We start from the raw sequence: 23,294 nt of genomic DNA on the forward strand, positions 1-23,294 counted from the left end.
TTAATTGTCAGTGGACTTTTATTTATTTTTATGCAGTACTGATAATCAAACCCAGTGTATCACACATGGTAGGCAAGCCTTCTACCACTCAGCCACAACCCCACCCCCTAGAAGGTGGAGATTTTTATTGTTTGATTCCCAGACTCTTTCTAAGTTAATGGAGAGGATGGGTTTTTTTGTTCTGAAATCCTTTGTTTGGGGCTTGTATTCACATGGCTCATCCTGGCCAGATGTAATATTCTTGAAGCTGGGACTTAACTGTTACCAAAAGAGGAAACAGTGTGAAGAAAGTACTCAGTTAAAAGAAAACATGATTTTTATCTGAAAAAATAAAGACTCTAGTCATTATGCATGCAAAAAAAGAATTACTAGTCTTTGGACTGGGGTTTTGGCTCAGTGGTAGAGCACTAGCTTAGCTTGTGCAAGGCCCTGGTGCAAGGCCCTCGGTTCCATCCTCAGCACCACATAAAAATAAACAAACAAATAAAGGTATTGTGTCCAACTACAACTAAAAATTATTAAAAAAAGAATTACTAGTCTTTGCATCTAAAAGGTAAAATAAAATTTATTGAGTCTATTTATTAAGTATTTTATATACATTTATCCACTTCATCTTTCAAGTGAAATAGGTAATATTTTAAATTACCATTTTATATATTATCAAGTAGAGATCCAGATACCCCAAATAAGTATTTTTAATAACTGTGCCAATAAGAGATATTTACTTTTTGTGAGGGAGATTGGTATCAATGATGCTTTATAATAAATCATTAACACGAACATTGTGCTCTGTTTCTAAAGTTTTTGTTTTAAATTTTGAAGTACTAAGGGAAATATGGGATCCAGGCTTAAAGGTGTCCCTGTTCATTTAGAGCTTCTAGAGTATGAGCATTTTGACTTTTTCAACAATGTTATAAACCAACTGTGTTTTGCATTTTCTTTGATAAACATAGAACGGTAAGATATAGTAATTTTATGCCTATTTACTAGCTCTGACATTAAAATAAAGTCTTGAGATGTGAGCAAAATGATATTTCTTGGATTTTAAATTCTCAGCGATTATCTCTTGAGATAGGATTTTTCTCTCCTCTTTCCTATACTCATAAAAATATATAGCTTTGAGTTTGAATTTATAAACTTGAATTTGCTGATAGTTTGGTTCCAGTTCATCTTTTACTTTTGCATAATTCCCTATCTGAATTACTATACACATATGTTTACATAAATAGGTTGACACTAAATGATTGGATACTATTTATGCCCATTAACAGAATTCTAGCAGTAACAAATGTTGACTAATAGTCTGAGTAATATACTCAGTAATATAGCCCCTTGTGTTTGTGACAAAGTGCTGAACCTCATCAATGGAAACATTGTACTTATTAAGCATTATTTTGACCATCATAGATTCTGTTTCTATTAATATGTAAAGTGTGATTGAAAAAGAATTATTGTCTATCCTTTAGAAGTAATCAGGTTGAAGAACTTTTTAAAAAGATGATTTTATTACTGCTATAAAGAATATTTGGGAATGTTTGTTGGAAATTGGCCAATGAATGCCAAAGAAATTGTAGAGAGAAAACTTAGATGCCTTATTTAGTTTCCTGGAATCTTTTGCCTGTTCACTTAGTTTGCAGATGGCTTTAATTTGCAGTGGTTTAAGTAAAAAAAAAAAATGGAGGTGTTCAATTATACAAGCAAGTTAAACAGCAATATATCTGTCAGAAATTAATGGGTTGTCCATATAAATAAATATGGTATGGACATTTTACTATTCTAAATAGTAAATATATCAACCTAGTTTCAAAATATCAGGGAGGTGTCTATGATACTTCGGATAAATTGGGAAGATAATTATTAATTCCTACCAGATTGTGCCTTGAATATTAAAAGGTTATATTTTTAAAAATGGGGGTATAGATGCACTGGGTACAGTGGTGCACACCAGTCATCAAGTAACTTTGGAGGCTTAGACAGGAGGATGGCAAATTTGAAACTAGCCTCAGCACTTTAATGATGTCCTAAGCAGTTGAAATGTCACACTCTACACCATAAATATGTATAATTATTCTGTCAATTAAAATAAATACATTAAACATTTTTAAATTTAAAAACTTTGGGAATGTGGAAATAAAGAAATAGTTTTATAAATAAAATAAATGATAGAGCACATTTTCCACAAAAAAAAAAAAAAAGAAAATGAGCTAGAAATTTTGCTTTGTGTTAAAGCGCCCAGGGTTCAATTTCCAGTACTAAAAAGAAAAAAAAAAAGTATAGACATTGATTCTAAGGTCTGAACATAAATAGTTCTGAAATTAACAATGCTGTTGTTTTTTTGTGATGCATCTTGATATAGAGCATTTGTAAATCTTTATCAAAGTGAATCTAAGTAATTGAATGTGTTTCCACTTTTACTAAATGTGTGTGCTAATTAAACTTGGAGATTTATAAATACATTGCAATAAAATAAAAGCAGGACAATTCTAGTCCTAGACGCTATAAATTAACTATTTCTTTAAAAAAAACCAACAAGATACGTATCTTCTAAGTAATATAAGGACACAATTACAGATATTTCTCATATCTGGTAGGTCTCTCAGGTTGTTTTGATACTTGCTAGCTGATATTTTGCTGTTTTGTCTTTAAAGCATACACTATATTGTTTATTTTTCAAAAAAACACTCCATACCAAATAAGCAATTTGAAGAAAACATTCAATGTTTAGAATATAGTGAAAATTGTATATTTATGTATGTAAAAACATGTACATACTTTATTGGAGAGGCTGAACATTTTTGTAGTTATTTAAAAAACTCCAATTGTTTTTTTCTACAGATGAAAGTTTGAATGGCTGATACCTTTTCCATGGACCTACATATTTATAATCCCAAGAGATACTTTAAAAACCCATATTGTGCTTTTAGAGATCTATGTATATTTCTTCATTTAAAAATGCCAATATTTGAAGAGTTATCTTATTTTTAAAGAGTCTTAAGTTTTCTGCAACTTTGTCTTTTGGTTAAAAATTACCCCCTTGAATAGTCCAGAATAAGAACTATGTATCTTACAGAAATATTTGCAGTATTTATTAGTGATATTAATTTTTTTCCAAATTTGTAAGAAATATAATACACATGTTGTTTACCCTGACTTCTGCTACTTTGTTTTCAAATAATAGATAAAAACTCGGTAACACCTTGAACAGTGTCATTAGACACTTTTTAGTTTGTTATGAGAATGTTCAAATGAGTGACTTGATAAGTTCTTGTAAAAATGCTAAATGATAATGTTCATGTTGAGGGCAGTATTAATAAGACCATCAGAAACCTTAGATGATGTCTCCATTCATTTCCAATAGGTACTCCAGGGCTGACTTTGTGTTATTTTTCTTTTCTTTTGTAATGGTTTACCAATGTGAGGTAGAACAAATTAGTGACAGGCTTTTAAATTTTTTGAATTTTTAAACTATTTGAGAGGCAGACATTAGAATCAGTAGTGTAATATTAATTTCTTCAGTTACCAGTATGTGTGTGCACATATATATGTGTATGTGTATTTATATATGATATTTAATAATAAATATATAACAAATACATCTCACTGTACATATTTATATGCTTACTGTTATAGAGAATTTTTCTATAAAGCACAGTTATTTAAAATATACTCTTTATGATGGAAGAATAAGCAGCTTATAATTCTATATGAAATAGAAAACTAACAAAACCTTAATATTCATAGGCATTGTTATTACACTTGCATGTATACTCTTAATAGAGAATTAGCCCCAAAACACATTTTGAAATATGTAAATAAGTTAAATTTAGTTGGGATAATTGTTAGTACATATTCTAAATATATGGAAATATATTTTGATTGTTTTGATTGGCTTCAACTCAGATTTAATATTTCTACTCTGTAGAGACAGATAACTATCCTGAGTATAACATTTTCAGGAGCTTTGGAAAAGCGACTACAAAGAAGAATAGCTTGGGGTTTGTTTGTTACATTTTGTTCCATATGATTGTGTTATTGATAGAAACAGTGTGTTAGAAAAAGACCCCCCAAAAGTAGTACTGTGTTTTCTTCCTCCTCACTTTGGAAGAACTATGAAACTATCATAGCCTGATGGCTGGCTGAAGATATTTCTTGTTCAAATACAGATAGAGGAATAAACAAACCATCTCTGGTAATAGCAAAGATAATTGGCCAGATGGACCTCCATCTCCACACCTGGATCCCTACATGTGCCTAGAACAATCAAACTGCATGAATGATGACATTTGCACAATATGATATTATAATTACATGTAGGGGATTCTTAGAATGATTTATTACTCTGAGTAACAGCTGTCAGGACTTCAACTTACTCTGCATAAATTATCTAAAAACACCTTTGAAATTAAAGAAATAAAATAACCATGCTGACATAGGAATAAGGAAATCTCAAAAAAAATTAAACATTAATATTAAACAGGTATCATTTTTTTCTCTTTGTTCTAATCTCACCAAAACCTGCAGGTAGTAAAATCTCATTATTCAAAACATGGTAACTCCTGTTTAAAATAAACAAAAAGTAAGAAATAGCTTGTATGCATGTAGAAAAAAATAAAGGAAATCTTCAGTATGGTAATTATATATGGATTTTCTTCCTTACCTGATTTTTCCCCTTTTATTAGTGACATAGTGGTAGATTAATTTCTTATCACCCCCTATTGGAGACCAATCAGCTATATCAACCCTCTTTCTACAGAAAGGGCCCTTGAGATGGACTCAGCCATCTCATCTCTGCTTTGACTGTTCAGCTAGTGACATGATAAGAGAGGACTCATCTTCTATAGTGATGGTAGAGGCAGTGAATTCTGAGTAGATTGTGCCTGCTTGAATTATTCCTGGTTTCTCCTCCTCTTTTCCAGAACTGCTTTAGCACCTGCCTGTTACTTTTCTGGTTCTCAAGCCTCCAGCCAATTCTATGAGCTGAGATACATGATTCTAATGCACTTCCAATAAATTCCCTTTTTTAAAATTAGCCAGATTCCATTTCTGGTGTTTGTAAGCAAATATGTTAACTGATGAAATTTTAAACTTATTACTTAACTTGAATTTTCTTCTGTTATTTCCATGTGATAATAATGATTGCCCCCTACAAATTTGTGAAACAATTAAGAAACTTTCTGTTTAGCTGTCCATCTTATTAATATGAACATCAGATTGTTATTTGACTTCAATTTCTTTTTTTTAACCAGTTATGTTCTGTCCTATTAAACGTTGGTATGCTACAGTAGAGTTATCTGTATATTCATTATTACATAGCAGATTTCTAGAAATTTTTCCATCTTGCATGACTGAGACTGCCCATTGCACAGCAGTTCTCCATTGTCCCTTCACCCTAGGCTCTGGCAATTACTGATCTGCTTTCTGTTAGTTTGATTATTTTAGAAAGTTCATGTAAGTGGTATCGTGCATTGCTTGTTCTTCTGAGAATTTTATTTCACTTAACATAAAGGCTAAGAGGTTTATCCATGGTGGTTCACAACAGTTGTCTTCTTTTGAAAGTATGAATGATATTCAGTTGTATGTATATTCATTATTTAATTTTTCCATTTATTAATAGTTGAACATTTAGGTAGTTTCCACCTTTTATTTACTGTGATAATGTTGCAATAAATATATGAATGTTACTATCTCATTGAGCTTGTTTGAAACTTTTTGGACATATATCTAGAAGTGGAAACAATGACTCATGTGGTAATTCTAGTTTTAATTCTTTGAGGAAATACTGTGGGGTTTTTCAAAGCAGCTGCAGCATTTACAGTTCTATCAGTGCTGCACAGGGGTTCCATTATCTCCCCAGCCTCTTCAACACTTGCTAATTTTTGTTTTTGTTGTGTTTGGTTTTGCTTTTGTTTTTTATTTTTATTTTTTGTTGTTATTTTGTGTTTTATTTGGTAATGAATACCTTACAGGTGTGTTCTGATATGTCCTGTCAGTTTTGATTGCATTTCCTTGATGATTGCTGATATAGAACATATTTTTATATTATCTGTTGGCCTTTTTACGTGTCTTCTTTGGAGAAATGCCTAATAGAAACATTCACCCAGTTTTTAACTGGACTGTTCAATTTTTTATAGAGTGGGAACTCCTCATACATTTTGGATAGTAATTCTCCATTAGGTATGAGGTTTGTAACTATTTTCTCCCATTCTGCAGTTTGACCACTCATTCTGTTGTTTTATTCACTACCCAGGAACTTTCTAGTTTGATGTAGTCCCACTCCTCTATTTTTGCTTTTGTTATCTAAGATTTTGGTATTATATGTAGAAAATTGTTGCCTGGGTCAATGTCCAGGAGCTTTTCTATGATGTTTTCTTCTAGGAGTTTTAGATGTCCATTCTTAGGTTCAAGTCTGTAATGCATTTGAATTATTTTTGTGTACTGTTGAAGAAAGGGGTCCAGCTGCATTCTTTTAGTTGTGGGCACGGAGTTGGCAGAAGAAAATGTTGAAGAAACTATCTTGTCCCTATGTGTAATCATAGTACCTGTCTAAGATTATTTCACCATGTATGTGTATGTTTATTTTTGGACACTGTTTTATGTTGTTCTGTATATCTGTCTTTATTCCCCTGCCATCATGTTTTCTTTACTGTAGTTTTGTAGTCTATTTTGAAGTGGGGAAGCATAAGGGCTCCATCTATCTTGTTCTTCATGATTGTTTTGTTATTAAGAATAACTTGTGGTTCCATACGAATTTAAAGATTTTTTTTCATTTATGCAAACAATGTCATTGGTATTTTTTTAATGTTTTTTTTAAATGTTTATTTTTTAGGTTTTTTTTAAGGTGGGCACAATATCTTTATTTTATTTTTATGTGGTGCTGAGGATTGAACCCAGTGCCTAACGCTTGCCAGGCAAATGCGCTACCACTTGAGCCACATCCCAAGCCATGTCATTGGTATTTTTAAGGGGAATGCATTGAATCTGTAGATCACTTGGGTTAGAATGAACATTTCAACAACAATAAATCTTCCAGTCCACAAACACCAGACTTGGTATTTGTGTCACACCAATGGAAAACTTTCATTTTTAAGTGTCTTCTCTAATTTCTTTCAGAAATGTTTTGCAATGTTCAGGGTACAAATCCTTTGCCTCCATGGTTAAGTTTGCTCTTAAGTATTTTATTATTTTATGCCATGTTCATGTGACTGTTAATTTTCTTTCCAGATCATTTGTTATTAGTGCATACAAAAACCAGTCTATTTTTCTGTTCATGACATGTCATTTTGCTGGATTTGTGTTTTAGTTAAAATTTCTGTGTCTGTGTGTGTGTTTATCATCATAAGGTTTTCTACATATCATGTCATCTTTGCAAAGAGATAATTTACTAATTTCTGTCTGAATGACATTTTAAAATTTCTCTTTTGCCTATATTTTTATCACTATGAATTACAGTATTATGCTGAATGAAAGTAGCTCAGTGGGCATCCTTGCCCTATTCATGATATTAGAGGAAAATCAATTTTTTCACTGTTAAATATGATCTTAGTGTGGTCTTTTTAAAAATGGTTTATAGAAAACTACAGTGTAGTAACAATCCAGTCCTTGGATGTCTTCATTGTGTTTTTGATTATTGATTGAACCACTTTGCTCATTATGTCAGTCTAGATTTTGTATTTCTTCATGACTCATTCTTGTTAGTTTGTGTTTCCAGTCATTTATCCATTTATTCTAGGTTATCCAGTGTGCTTATGTTCAAGTAATCTCTTAGGATCACTGATCTGAAACATCAGCTTTAATGTCTCTTTTTGATTTTTTCATGCTCTTTGTTTCTTAGTCTACGAGGTTGTCAATATTTTTGAACCTATTTTAAAAACCAAGTCTTAGTTTCTCTGATTATTTTTCTTGGCTTTTTTTTTTACTCTATTGCATTTATTTCTGCTCTTACTTTCTTATCTCCTGCAGCTAATTTTGGCCTTCATTTGTTCTTTTTCTAGTTTTTTTTTTTTTTTGAGTTGTAGTGTTTCATTCTGTATTTGTGATACCTCTTCTTTTTTGATGTAGGAGTTTGTTATAAATTTCTCTCAGTTTTAATTTGCTCCCATCCATAATTTTTGGTATGTTGTGTTTTTGTTTTCATTTTTGTATGCTTTCTAACCTCCCTTGGATTTATTTTTTGTTTCTTAGGAGTGACTTGTCCAATTTATGTATATTTTCCTTCTGCTACTAATTTCTAGTTTTGTTCTACTCTGGTTGAAAAAGTGATTTGGTATGATTTCAGTCTTTGAAATTTTTAAGCCATTTCTTGTAGCCTACATGTGATCCACTCTGGAGAATGTTCCATGTACACTTGAGAAGACTGTGTGTTCTGTTGTTCAGATATGATATTTATAGGTTAATTTAGTCAATAGAATTATTCAAGTCCTCAAGTTATTCATCTTTTGTCTGGTAGCTCTATGTGTTATTAAAAGTGGGGTATTAAAATATTTTCTACTATTATAATTTGTTGTCTTTTTTCCATCACTTCTGTTAATATTTGCTTCATATATTAGGTGCTCAGATAGTGGATATATATTTACATATATAATTGTAATTCATTCTTCTGAATTGGCCATTTTATCATTTTATGATGTTTTTATTTGTGTCTTGTAACAGTTCTGACCTATGTCTATTTTTTTCTGATATAAGTAGAGCTACCTCTGCTCCTTGTTGTCTAACATTCGTATAGATTATTATTTTCCATCCTTTCACTTTTATGCTCTGTGCTTCTTTAAATCTAATGAGATTCTCTTGCAGACAGTATATTGTTAGATCTATTTTTTTTTTTATCCATTCAGCAACTCTATCTTAGATTGGGTTGTTTAACCAATTTACATTTAAAATATTTACTGACAAGGAAGAATTTAGTCTTTCCATTTTGTTGATTGCATTATGTCCTATCTCTCTCCTCTCTCTCTCTCTCTCTCTTTTCCTCTCTTATCCTGTCTCGATGTTTTCTGTTATGTTTCATTGGTTCTTTTTTATGTTCATATGGTGTGATTTCTGTCTTATTGTTTTCTTTTACGGTATTTTCTTGGTGGTTAGTAATCAGTTTCCATGAATCATTTATTATAAATTGATAATGTTTTAAATTCAATCTTAAGCAATGATCTACACTCTTTTATTTGCCCTCCCACACATAGTTTATGTTATTGATAAGCACAAATTAAATCACTTCATGTTGCATTATGTTAACATATTTTAAATTATGTTTATTATTTATACTTTTGTCTGTTAAATATTGTAACAATGTCAAAAGCTTTTTATGCACCAACATTGTGGTACTCTAGGGGTTTAGCATTTGTCTAAGTTTTTAACCTTTACCAGCAAGATTTATACTTTCAGATATTTTAATTTTGATATCTGGCTATACTTTCATTTTATCTTAAAAAACTCCTTTAAACATTTCTTATAAGATATATTTAGTGGTTATTGATTTATTTAATACTTGTTTACTGGATAAGTCTTTATTTATCCTTCATTTTTAAAGAATATTTCTCTGGTTTATATAGTATGTTTGTTTGGGTATGTAGTATTTTTTATTGGTAGACTTGTTCTTCTTCTTTCAGTGTTTTCAATTTCACTCCCTTTTGACCTGAATGATATCTGCTGAGTAATCATTTCAGCTGATATCTTATGGAGCCTCCCTTGTATGTGATGAGTCATGTCTTACTGCTTTTAAAATTCTCCTTTTGTGTTTGATTTCTAACAGTCAGTTTCAATTTGCCATGATGCCGTCTTCTTCAGGTTCATTCTGGTTGGTATTTGTTAGGCTTCTTGGTGTCCATTTCCTTTCCCATATTTTAGAAATATTCTATAATTATTACTTTAAATGTGTTTTCTGGCCCCCTTTCTTCCTTTTCTCTTTCTGAGACTTCGGTAATGTATATATTGGATGGTCAATGATTTTCCACAGGTTATTCTTTTCCATTTTTTGCTCCTTTGACTAAATATCCTTTGAATAATTTCAAATGGGCTCCCTTTGAACTTAGATTTTTTACATCTGCTTCATTAAGTCTGCTGTTGAACCTGTATGAGTGTTTATCAATTAAGTAATTTTATTCCTAAAATCCAAAATTCATTAGGTTTTTAAAATATTTTGTATCTTTGTTGATATTCTCATTTTCTTAATGTATCATTTTAATTAGCTTGTTGAATCTATATGGATGGTATTTTGAGTTTTCAGCTAATTCATATATAGATAGTCCCTGACTTATGGTTTGACTTGTGATTTTTTAACTTTACGATAGTGCATAAGTGATTTGCATGCAATAGAAACAGTACTTTGAATTTTAATTTTTTCCTAAGGTTGTAATCTGCTAAATAATATTTTTAGTGATACTTGGCAGTGGTAGTGGGCTGCAACTTCTAGACCACCATGCAATCATGAGGGTAAACAGCTAGTATTCTTCTGTGTACTCTTTTGCTATGCAATGATGTTCTGTAAACGCAAGGTGTAGTAAGTGAAGTTTTGATTTTTTGGTTGGTTCTTTTTAGCAATATATAACATTAGAATCCATTTTGACATTATTATGAAAGCATGAAATATATCGTGTTCTAATGAGTTCATTGGTATGTAACCCCATTTGGAAGTCAAGGAACATCTGTACCTCAGTTTCTTTAAGGAAATATTCTAAAGATTTATTTCATTCATTTAGTGAGATTACATTTCACCTCTTCTTCTTGTGCTTTGTTGCTTTGTATTGGGTTCCATATATATGAAAAAACAGTGAACACTCCCAGTTTTTACAGATTGACTTTACAAAGGAAAAGACCTTCACCAATTGGGACAGCTAGAGAATCTATAGTTCTCCCAAATAATTTCTATAAATGCATCTTCTCTGTACTTGTGTATGTACATTCCCAGTTAACAAGATTTTTCCAGTTTCTTTCTTTATTTTTCTTCTCTTTTCTTTTCTTCCTTCCTTCCTTCCTTCATTCCTTTCTTTTTTCTTTTCTTTTTCTTTTTCTTTTTTTCTTTGGAATTTAATTGTTTGTTTTCCCTCTGCTGTCTGTGTCTAACGCTGATTTAAGCTATCCATTTCCTTTTGGGTCTTCTACCCTCCCACACATATAGATTATGCTAGGTCTTGTCAGCACTTTAAGACAGCTGAGACAAAATCCAGTCCCTCATGTGTCCCCATGAAAAACATTGCACAAACACTCTGCTTTTCTGTTCTCTCTGGGGTAAAGTCACTATGTTATATCTGCGTGTGTCCATGACACTGTTGTTCCTCCAAAGCAGCAGAAAGCCACCCAGCTCTGTTTTGTTCTTGGTGGTCCCCAGGCATCTAGGTCATGCCATCTATCATCAGTGCCTCAAGACAGCCAAGACAAACTATTCCTTACCAACCCCCTGATCAAAAAACCACAGTGTTAGACAACTATGCTAGTTTCTTTCCCCCCTTCAGAAGAGGAAGGAATCTGGGAATTTTCTCCCAATGGCAACATATTGTGAAGGGTCCTGGCATGTAAATAGCACAGATTTTCTTCTGGGTGTGGTGTGTTTGGTTTTGCATTTACCTGAAGGGCAGGAAGCTCTTGTTTTTATGTTTTCTAACAAAGGGGATCAATCTGTGTACATTATTGTTCAATAGTGTCCCTATGGGAAAAGGAGGGCCTAAGATTTTCTGTTTTAGCATATTTCTGTCAAACTTAAATGTCACAATTGTCTTAAATGCAATAATTTTAGGGAAATTATCTTATATAAAATTGTCTATAACAACAATGTTTATATTAATATTTAGAATTTGCATCGTTTACCCATTGCTGTATAACAATGAGCCCAAAACTTTGAGGCTTAAACCAACTATGTTTATTACTTTTTACTATAGGTTAGAAATTGAGGATTATCTTAGCTGGGTCCTTTAGCTTCAGTTTTACCACAAAGCAAATATATATTTTTAAATTTTTTTTATTTGTCCTTTTTAGTTGTACATGACAGTAGAATACATTTTGACATGTTATATATACATGGAGTATAACTTTCTATTCTTGTGACAAAGAAAATATTTTCAGGATTATCTCGGAATGGATCTGCTTCCAAGTTCGCTCGTGTGCTTTTTGATGGATTGAATTTCCTGTGGACTGTTGAAATAGCAGTTTGGCCAGGTGGTTTGGTCTTTTAGTAATAATGATGGAGGGAGCTTCTAAAGGTTTCTAGTAAGTGGACTCATTGTTTAATTTAGACATATTTATCATACTCAGTGTACTATTCATAAATTTGTTGCCACATATTTTGATTTTGTTTACAGCCTCCAATTTTGAAAGAGCTTTATTTTGTATAGTACTATTTTATTGCGTCTGCAGCAGAATAAAACTGTCTACAGAACAGTATAATATAATTCCCAATTAATTATGATTAAAAAACTATAGAAATAAAGCTTGGAGCTGATTGAGAAACCTTATCAAATAATAAATAATACTACACTTACAAAGAACATGTAATTTCCAAGGCACTGTTTAAAGAACTTTACAGGATGATGTACCTTTTTCTTTATAACAATTGTATAAGACATATATTATTATTATTCATTTTATGGATCAGAAAATTATGGTGTAGATAGAGTCAATATTTTGCTATCTATCATGTAGCTAATAAGTCGAGAGATCAGGAGGGAACCTGATCTCTTAATGTGGCTCTAGACTCTCACTACTAAAAATGTCATTATCATTTCCATCCCAGGATCATGTGAGAGATTGTTGGAAATTATAATCTGAGGCTTTATCCCAGAAATCCCCTTAGGCAACTTATAGGCCAAAAGTTTTGAATCCATGCTCTCAATTATTTTATTATATTGTAGAATAAATGAAAAGTGAGAAAAAGTCAGTTGTAGCAATATATTGTGAAGAGTAAGGAATACCTAGGACTTGCCATAAGGTATGCCAAGAAATCTATGATGTCTCTTTTGTTCTGCAGTAGAAGTTATTTAGATTAAGAGGACTTAGGAATCCTGTGCTTCCTCTGCATTCTGACTTAACTAAACTTTGATCTATTTAACTGTAAAGCAGATGTATGTGGTAATGGACACAGGTAAAGAAATGTCTGCAAGTACTTGTGAACTAATGAATACTCACTCAACCTTGACAAATAACATGTAAGCACTGAGAGATTATTAGGGTTTTTTTTAATGCCCTTCTCAAATTACCAGTGACAAAATTAAAATTCCAAATGGGAAAAAGTCACTAGTTAAATTTCAGATTAAATATCTGAAAAAGTAGTTTCATAAATACCCTTCTAAAAATATCAAGGAAGTGGTAAAATTATAAAACAACATCCTGAAGAGGATTTAGACAGAACTGAGGAAATAGTTTCCATAGTATTTTTTTTTATTGGTTGTTCAAAACATTACAAAGCTCATGACATATCATCTTTCATACATTTGATTCAAGTGGGTTGTGAACTCCCACTTTAACCCCAATACAAGTTGCAGAATCACATCGGTTACACATCCACATTTTTACATAATGCCATATTAGTGACTATTGTATTTTGCTACCTTTCCTATCCCCTACTATGCCCCCTCCCCTTCCCTCTCATCTTCCCTCCCTACCCCATCTGCTGTTATTCAATTTGTTTTTTTCCCCTTTTCCCTCACAAACTCTTTTATGTAATTTTGTGTAACAATGAGGGTCTCCTTCCATTTCCATACAGTTTCCCTTCTCTCTCCCTTTCTCTCCCCCCACTCATCTCTGTTTAATGTTAATCTTTTCCTCATGCTCTTCCTCCCTGTTCTGTTCTTAGTTGCTCTCTTTATATCAAAGAAGACATTTGGCATTTGTTTTTTAAGGATTGGCTAGCTTCACTTAGCATAATCTGCTCTAATGCCATCCATTTCCCTGCAAATTCCATGATTTTGTCATTTTTTAGTGCTGCGTATTACTCCATTGTGTATAAATGCCACATTTTTTTTTTTATCCATTCATCTACTGAAGGGCATCTAGGTTGATTCCAGAGTCTAACTATTGTGAATTGCGCTGCTATGGTCATTGATGTGGCAGTATCCCTATAGTATGCTCTTTTAAGGTCCTCAGGGAATAGACCAAGAAGGGTGATAGCTGGGTCAAATGGTGGTTCCATTCCCAGCTTTCCCAGGAATCTCCATACTGCTTTCCATATTGGCCGCACCAATTTGCAGTCCCATCAGCAATGTACAAGTGTACCCTTTTCCCCACATCCTCGCCAGCACTTTTTGTTGTTTGACTTCATAATGGCTGCCAATCTTACTGGAGTGAGATGGTATCTTAGGGTGGTTTTGATTTGCATTTCTTAAGATGGTTTTGATTTGCACCACTTAAGATGGTATCTTAGGGTAGTTTTGATTTGCATTTCTCTGACTGCTAGAGATGGTGAGCATTTTTTCATGTACTTATTGATTGATTGTATGTCCTCCTCTGAGAAGTGTCTGTTCAGGTCCTTGACCCATTTGTTGATTGGGTTATTTATTATCTTATTGTTTAATTTTTTGAGTTCTTTGTATATTCTGGATATTAGGGCTCTATCTGAAGTGTGAGGAGTAAAAATTTTTCCCCAGGATGTAGGTTCCCTATTTACCTCTCTTATTGTTTCTCTTGCTGAGAAAAAACTTTTTAGTTTAAGTAAGTCCCATTTGTTTATTCTTGTATTTAACTCTTGGGCTATGGGCGTCCTATTAAGGAATTTGGAGCCCAACCCCACAATATGTAGATCGGAGCCAACTTTTTCTTCTATCACTAGCAGAGTCTCTGATTTGATATCGAGCTCTTTGATCCATTTTGAATTAACTTTTGTGCATGGCGAGAAAAAGGGGTTCAGCTTCATTTTGTTGTATATGGATTTCCAGTTTTCCCAGCACCATTTGTTTAAGAAGCTATCCTTCCTCCATTGCATGCTTTTAGCCCCTTTATCAAATATAAGAAAGTTGTAATTTTGTGGATTGGTCTCTGTGTCCTCTGTACTGTACCATTGGTCCACCTGCCTGTTTTGGTACCAGTACCATGTTGTTTTTGTTACTATTGCTCTGTAGTACAGTTTGAAATCTGGTATCGCTATACTTCCAGATTCACACTTCCTGCTTAGAATTTTTGCTTTTGCTATTCTGGGTCTTTTGTTTTTCCATATGAATTTTATGATTGCTTTATCTATTTCTACCAGAAATGCCGTTGGGATTTTGATTGGCATTGCATTGAACCTGTAGAGAACTTTGGGTAATATCGCCATTTTGATGATGTTGGTTCTGCCTATCCATGAGCACAGTACATTTTTACATCTTCTAAGATCTTCTTCTATCTCTCTCTTTAGGGTTTTGTAGTTTTCATTGTATAAATCTTTCACCTCTTTTGTTAGGTTGATTCCCAAGTATTTTATTTTTTTTGAGGATATTGTGAATGGGGTGGTTTTCCTCATTTCATCTCTGGGTTTGGTGCATGTATTTTTTTGGACTGGTCAAAAACTGGATAACCAAATAGATGATTTAAGTTAGATAGTTAGATAAAACGGTTGAAACAGTCAAAGTTTCATCTATCTATGAAGGAGAGATACATCTTTCTTTATATAAACTCATCATTAATTTATTTGCTTAATGCTATATTCATGGAGGAAATATTTTGGAGTTGCTAAAAATGATACCCAGTAGAGTATAATGAGTTTGAAATGTTTTTATAATAGTGAATATGATATAGGTATCAACTAAGCAGCTGTATTAATTGGTCTGAAACTGGAAGGGAAATGTTTATTTGGAATTGAACATTGGAAGCCATGATCGTGCATTATATCTTTAATGACTGTGAAAATGTGCAGGATGAGAAGGTGAGCAGGCTGTGGATGAAATGATATTTCATCATTTCATCCACAGAAGAGGAGAATGAGGTACTTATTGCAATTTAATAGAGTAAACATTCAGAAGAGGAAACCAGCAGAGAGAAGTGTTATCAGAGACAATGGTGAAGAGATATTAAAAGATACAATGCATAAGCAATCATGTCAAGTGCTCCTGCGATTCAGATAATAAAATGACTAGACATCAATTTAATTTTACAGATCAAAATATTAGTTTCTTTATAGAAAATAATTTTGAAGAGTGGTAGATGCAGAAAAAATGCATAGGGTATCAAGAACTAGAAATAGCATTTGCACACCAAATTCTCTAAAGCAGAATTTTTAAGGAAAGAGAGGATAACTGACTCCAGTGAATCTTCTGATAGAAATTTTTTTTTCCAAGATTGTGTTATTAGGAAAATTAAGTAAATCTGTGTGCTAAAAGGCAAAATCTCAGGGCTGATGTTGTGGCTCAGCAGTAGAGCCTAGCACATGTGAGGTGCTGGGTTTGATCCTCAGCACCACATAAAAATAAAAACAAATAAAAATAAAGGTATTGTGTCCAACTACAACCAAGAAAAATATTTTTAAAAAGCAAAATCTCATTGAGAAGAAGTTGAAGATTAATGTGATGATAAAATTCAAGCCATCTCTGCCCTTATATCTAAATTTCCATCTTGGACTAAAAATCCAAGGCATATCCATTGGTGTTGGAATATGGGATGCTTCCTATTGGGATAGAGCATCAGAGGAGACTGGATAGAAGGGAATGGATAGCAAGAGGGAGGGATCTCAAACTTGTATTTGGGAGAGGTATGTTTCAATTGTAAGTTGGCCATGACAGGTGATACAAAGAAATTTTTATTTTTAAAGCAAGGTGTCTAAGCCTTATAAAGGAAGGAGGTTCTAACATGCTACAACATGGGTGAAACTTGAGGATATTATACTAATTGAAATAAGTCACTCACAAAAAGACAAATAATGTATGGTTCCATATACAAAAGGTATTTAGAATAATCAAATTCTCACATAAACAGAAGCAGAAATGGTGATTGCCCGGGGATAGGGGAGAGGAATATGTGTAATAGGAAAATATTATTTTATAGAGACAGTCCTCATAGTGTTATAAACAATACAAATTGAACAACTTTATAAAACTTACATTAAGAGAATGAATAAATCATTACAAAATAATTCTGAATTATTGTACAATCAGCATTTATAACTTCCTATAACTTCCTAAAAATGTTCAATTAGATTAGAAATTCTCATGATGCAAGAGTGAGTAAAATAATTTGTCTGTTATTTGGTGTGTTTTTCAACCCATATGTCCTTCCATCCATCTAGATAAATTTATGAATCTTTGGCTAACATGTATATTTATATATATAATACTACTAATCAAATATATATGTATGTATATATATGTGTATATATATATATACATATATATATATATATAATTGTATTAATTCACATAAAAGTACTTATATGTAATATATAAATATAAATAAATATATTTTATATTTTATAATTTATAATATGCTTCATTAGTATGATTTCTGTCTATATATCATTGTACTATTATTTTCCAATTATGAGATTATGTATATTTTTTTAAAAACTATATAATAAGAATGCATTTCTTTGATAAATAAAAAAAAGGAATCTTTATTTTTAAAAGCTTTAAGAAGAAACTAATTATAATGTGTGAAGGATCTTGACAATGAACCTCTTTAGAAACAATGGAGTAATATTTCCTCTTTCATGACCTGCAAAGGAAACTATAGAGATTGAAACTACTAACTGTACAGCCTTACATTATTGACTTTAATGACACAGATCTTCCTTTTCTGAATGTCAGTGCTTTCCGTGAGGGAAAAAGGGAATTCTTTTCTTACCATACTTATTTAGTAGCTGGGACATTAAGTATAACTCATTGCATATAGTTATATTAGACAAAATCAGGCTTTTTCTGTGGCATTAATAAACATTTTGTGTTTTGTTTGGGTCAAAAACCCTACTCATGTTGTAATGGTGGCATGATTGACAGTGATGGATTAGAAACTGTTTTGGAGCATTCTTCAGCAACTATAAGTTAATGTGGAGCTATTTCCAACAAATGTTTCACTATTGTGCCAAGAAATAAATGTGTCAGTTACATGGGTTAGGAGGATGCTATTTTTTTAAAATTTCATACTTTAAAAAAAATGTTGAGCTGAGTAACAGGATTTTTCAGTTGTAAGCATGACCCCAGGTCCCTATGTGATATAGCAGGTAACTTAAAGTACTCCTGGCCTGAGTGTAATAATTCTTTTAAGGATTAATTTGAATAATAATAGTTTTTAAGGTACTTTTATGTGTTGAGGAGAATATATTAGAGCAAGATGAATGGTGAGACTAATTAATCTTCATTATTTTTAGAGAAATAACTCCATTAACTCTAGACTTGTTAGAAAAAATTAAAATAGTTTAGGGAAGAGTGTAGAATAGCATCCCAGCCCCCTCCATTTTTTGTTTAAATTCTGAAAAGAATGAGGAGAAATGCACCTAAAGATGACTTTATTTAAAAGTTGATCAGGATTATGACTTCATCAATAGAAGATATTTATTAATTGCCTATTGATGTTTTAAGGTTAATCTAGTTATATCTCTATTGATAGAAAGAAAGTGGTGTAAAGTTAGAGGCAGGGAATCCCAGGTTGGAGGCTACTATCATAGTCTGTTTGTGAAATAATAGGGTCTGAAAGTCCCTGGGTGGTGTTCTGTAAGGAATCCAATCAATATATGCTTGTTGAAATTCCACTGTGTTCAGAGAATTGGGCCAGGGCTGGTTCTTACCATTTTGAGGAGGTTTTAAGAAGTAAAGAAGTATAAAATCTTGGATTCCTGTCAGCTTTCATTTGGAAGAGGAATTTATAAGAAAAAGTTGCCAAGTCCTAATATTTCCTCATTTTTCATATCATTCAAAGCGCAATTAATCATTAATTTTATATAAATCATCTGCAAAGAAAACAGAAGGTTATTATAACAAATATCTGAAAAAGAAATGGCACACATGATTATGCTTTAACTTATTTGATACTATGTTTAAGATCAGTTTGTTTGCATTGGTATTTTTGAATGAAGAACTATATTTAATGTATGTTTCTTTATTGACATTAGTTTTATAACTACTCTGAAAGTATTCTTGGATTTACACTTATTATTTTGAATTGTTCCTCCTAAAGAGGCTTTATTTATAGTATATCATTTGAGCCCTATTTTACTGATGAGGAAAATTAGATCTAGTAAGGATAAATGACATTTTCGGGGTCCCACAGCTGGTTGGAGGCAAAGTCAAAGTGCAAATAAGAAAATCTGACTCAACTATATTGTGCCTTTTTTACTCAATTATGCATCTTTTGCATGAGCAATTTATGAAGATAACCATATTTTTTCCTTCACTGTCTTTTTAAAATTTTTTTTTAAAGAGAGAGAGAGAGAGAGAGAGAGAGAGAGAGAGAGAGAGAGAGAGAATTTTTTTAATATTTATTTTTCAGTTTTCGGTAGACACAACATCTTTATTTTATGTGGTGCTGAGGATCGAACCCAGCGCCCTGCGCATGCCAGGCTTTACTGCTTGAGCTACATCCCCAGCCCCTCCTTCACTGTCTTTTAAAACTAGTTTTGCTAAGTAGTCAGTAGCAACATGATTGGGGGATGACTGACTGATAGAGTGAAAGAGCTGAAGAGGGACGGAAACATTTCCAAAAGATGTTTAATAGCTACAAAAATAATGGCGTGCATCAAATCATTTCATTTAACAGGTTTCTAATGCTAATGTTACATTTTATTTATCATTTAGGTCAGAAACAATTTAGTCAGACTGATGTTTATATCTGACCAAAGTCTATGAAAGTTATTTTTTATTTCTACTTGATTAGTTATAAATAAATATGAATAAAAATCACCCATGTTACCACATTTATGATTGAACATCTCAAAATAAACCTTGGCAATCAATTTACTAGTTCTAAAACAAACCATATGTTCATGAGGATGTAGGCATTAAATGTCCTACAAATACTTCATTAATTTTACATTAATCTGCTTCATTTATAGTGTTCCACACTTTAATTGCTTTAGTGATTTTTTTCTCTAGTAAGTGTAAGTAGTTTCACAGACTGTTAAAATGTCAATAAGTGTTATATTTATTGGTTGTTCTCTATATTGCAGAACATCATTTGACCTGCAATTATTAGAAGCAATAAGGTCAAACAGGAAAATATTAAATACAATATAAATATTTGCATTAATACCATAGCCTAGAAATTTATAAAATTTTGTCAGGAAATTACTTATTCTAAGTCATATTTATCTTCGATCAATTACTAATCTGCAATTTTAATTGGATACTTAGGTTTTTTAAAAATATAAACTAATTCTCTCAAATATTTTAATCAATGAATAATTTTACTCCAACAGGAACCAGTAAAACAACATATATCTTAATTCATTTTCATCTAAAACAAAACACAAAGTAACTTTATTAACTTTGTGTTATAACTTTAGTATTATACAACATGGTTAACATTTGTTATAAATTTAAAAGATTACATTGAAGATTTATTGTTTTCTTCTCTTTTTTTTTTTGTGTGTGGGGGGGTACCAGGAACTGAACCCAGAGCTGCTTTACCACTAAGTCACATCCAACCCTTTTTATTTTTTATTTTGAGACAGGGTCTCACTAAGTTTCGTGGGCTAGCCTTGATTTTCCTGCCTCACCCTCATGAGTAGCTGGGATTACAGATGTGCTTGAAGTATCTTAACTCAGAAATATGGATACTTAAAAATCTATTATTTAATACCACTGATAATGAATTTGTGAACATGGGAGACTTGTTTACCTTCTTATTATCTGGGGTAATTTTTTTTTTATCTCAGTGCATAAGACTGGGATAGGAATAGTTTCTTTAAAAATTTATTATAGCCTTAGGATAGTACATAATTCATAAGCTTATTTTCATCTGGAGTTTACATTAGAAACAATCTTTACAACTTCTCTAACTTTGATATTTTACTGAATTGGGCTGACTGCTACTCAGATGGTGTCAATGTGTGGATTGTACTTTTGTTATAAATGTTCCTGTGTGTACGTAGGAAATACTTCTCTTGTCTTGATGTCCCTAGGAAAGTGTTTAGTGTGAGTTCCTGGGTTGACCTGAAAAACTTCCATTGTTTTGTTGACTATGCATAATAAAGTGTATACTGTAGTGAGAAATGATAAAGTCAGTCTACTTTATCTTGTAATCCTTGACTATGGGTGATGGCATGACTATACATTATCTCCTTGCTGATCAAAGTGCACTCCATAAAGAAGCATAGTGGGCCTCACCTGGGACTGTATTACCATGTTCAGGCTTCCCTTCCCCCACTAGAACTGCTGGGTGAAAAATCTCTATTTTAATGAGATACCTAGTTGATTTATACTCACCTTAATGTTTGGGACACATGGAACTAAGACCTAGACAGTAACAAAATCTGAGTTGATCATTACTTTTTCTGTAGGACATGGTGCAAAATTAGCATCAACTAATTTTGTTGATTGACTGAGTACAGTCACTATTGCATTGTGTTAAGGGCGGGATCATTCAGTTTTTTTCCACTTGCAGTGTGATCCGAAGAATTACAGCACTTTCTGTCTCCTTTGTCTTTTCCTGTCATTGCTATCATATTACCTTTTTTTCCAAGCAAAGTCACCTTTGAAATTTTTTCCAGGTGACTAAGAAAAAAATATATATTTTAAAAAGATCTGAGGCTGTTTGATGTTCAAGCACACTAAATAAAAGAACTACATTCCTTTTTCCTCACCTGATTGCATCTTAGTAAATGCTTAGAAAAGCGTATTTGATGGAATGTTAACAATTTATTGGAATATGGTAACATCTTATACATTTTGCCTTCTGCCTTATGAGACAATGAATTCCCACATGAAGTGCTGTTGGGTTTAATTATGGACTCTTATTGAAGTCTAAACCTCTGCTGAAGCTGCTGCAGATTTTTCTTAACTAAGAACTGAACAAGCCAACAGAATGAAAAGTACTATGTCCTCCATTTCATCAGAGAGGTGTTGACTTTATTAAGTATCCCAAAGTGTATGGAATCAATGAGACATTTTTTCCTTTGAATTGTTTAAATTATTCAACATATATATTTACTTTATCTTGCTACAGGAATGAAAAAAATCATTATTGATTATCTTTTATCCATGAAGTTTATAGTTTGTTAATTTTGCCTATGAGTGAAGCATGTTTTTAAAAAATAGGAGTCTAGAAACATCACCCACAACCCCAGTTTTAAGTCAAACTTTAAACTCTGTATCCTATTTATTTCATGTTTCAAAACAGTATGCATGAACTTCCCTACAACTAATTATCTTCATAATATTAAGTAAAATTTTAATTAAACAAATAGTATAGCAATCAAATTCCAGAACACCAAAGATGAAGAGAAGATACCAAATATTTCCATTAAAGAAAAATTAATTACATGCATAATTGGGGAGCAGAATGTCATTTAACTTGTTCCTAACTAGAAGGCAAGATGGAGTGAAATAGTAAGTCCAATCTTCATTGAGATATCATGACAGTTTGCCTCATTGTAGGTCATTTTCATTTTGCAGATGATCATGTGTACTCCTTCTCTTCAGAAAGTCATTCCTTAAATAGTGCTAAATTGTATTATGTTAGTAGTTTGCCATTACGACTTCTTTTTTGTCTGATCTTTTCTCCCTAAGCACTTACCAGTTGGTTCTTGGGTTTTCTGTTTTTATCTTTCAATTTATTTAATTGGACACAAGTTTGAAAATTAAAATAGTGACACAAAATTAATTCTATTATCAATTATATTTTCACACCCTCCAACACCTCAGGGCCCCAATTTAAATGTTTGCATTGGAATAAGTTTCTCTGCTTGGATAATGGATGTCTTCAAAGAATCTGAGGGTTTTTGCTTAATTCCTTTTTCTGACTTCATTACTGAAACAATTAACACTTTTTTTTTTCAGGTGTTTACTTCTCATTGGAATCTTTTTATAAATTTTCTAATACAATATTGTCACCATACTCAAACTTAACGGTCATAAACTTTTGTGTGGCCCACTGCAAAGTTCATTTTGACCTAATTGCACATTCAAATATATACTACTAACACCTGAACCTCTGCCTTTATGTAAGTCAAGAAATCTGTTTCCCAATTGCTTTACTTTTTTATATCTTCAAAAATGTGATTATAAACCTCTAGATTTCTTTGGATAGTGAGATATATATACACATACAAAGATGAATATATCTAATTCTTAATTTTCCCATGGAAATATAACATCTCTGCATGGCTTTGCATATGAATTTTGCAGCTAATATCTTAGCACAATTTGAATAAATAGCCTATAGCTAGCACTCACAGTGTTCCAGGTATAGTTCTA

The sequence above is a fragment of the Callospermophilus lateralis genome, chromosome 2 (genome assembly GCF_048772815.1).
Source record: "Callospermophilus lateralis isolate mCalLat2 chromosome 2, mCalLat2.hap1, whole genome shotgun sequence".
In the NCBI taxonomy this organism is placed as follows: Eukaryota; Metazoa; Chordata; class Mammalia; order Rodentia; family Sciuridae; genus Callospermophilus; species Callospermophilus lateralis.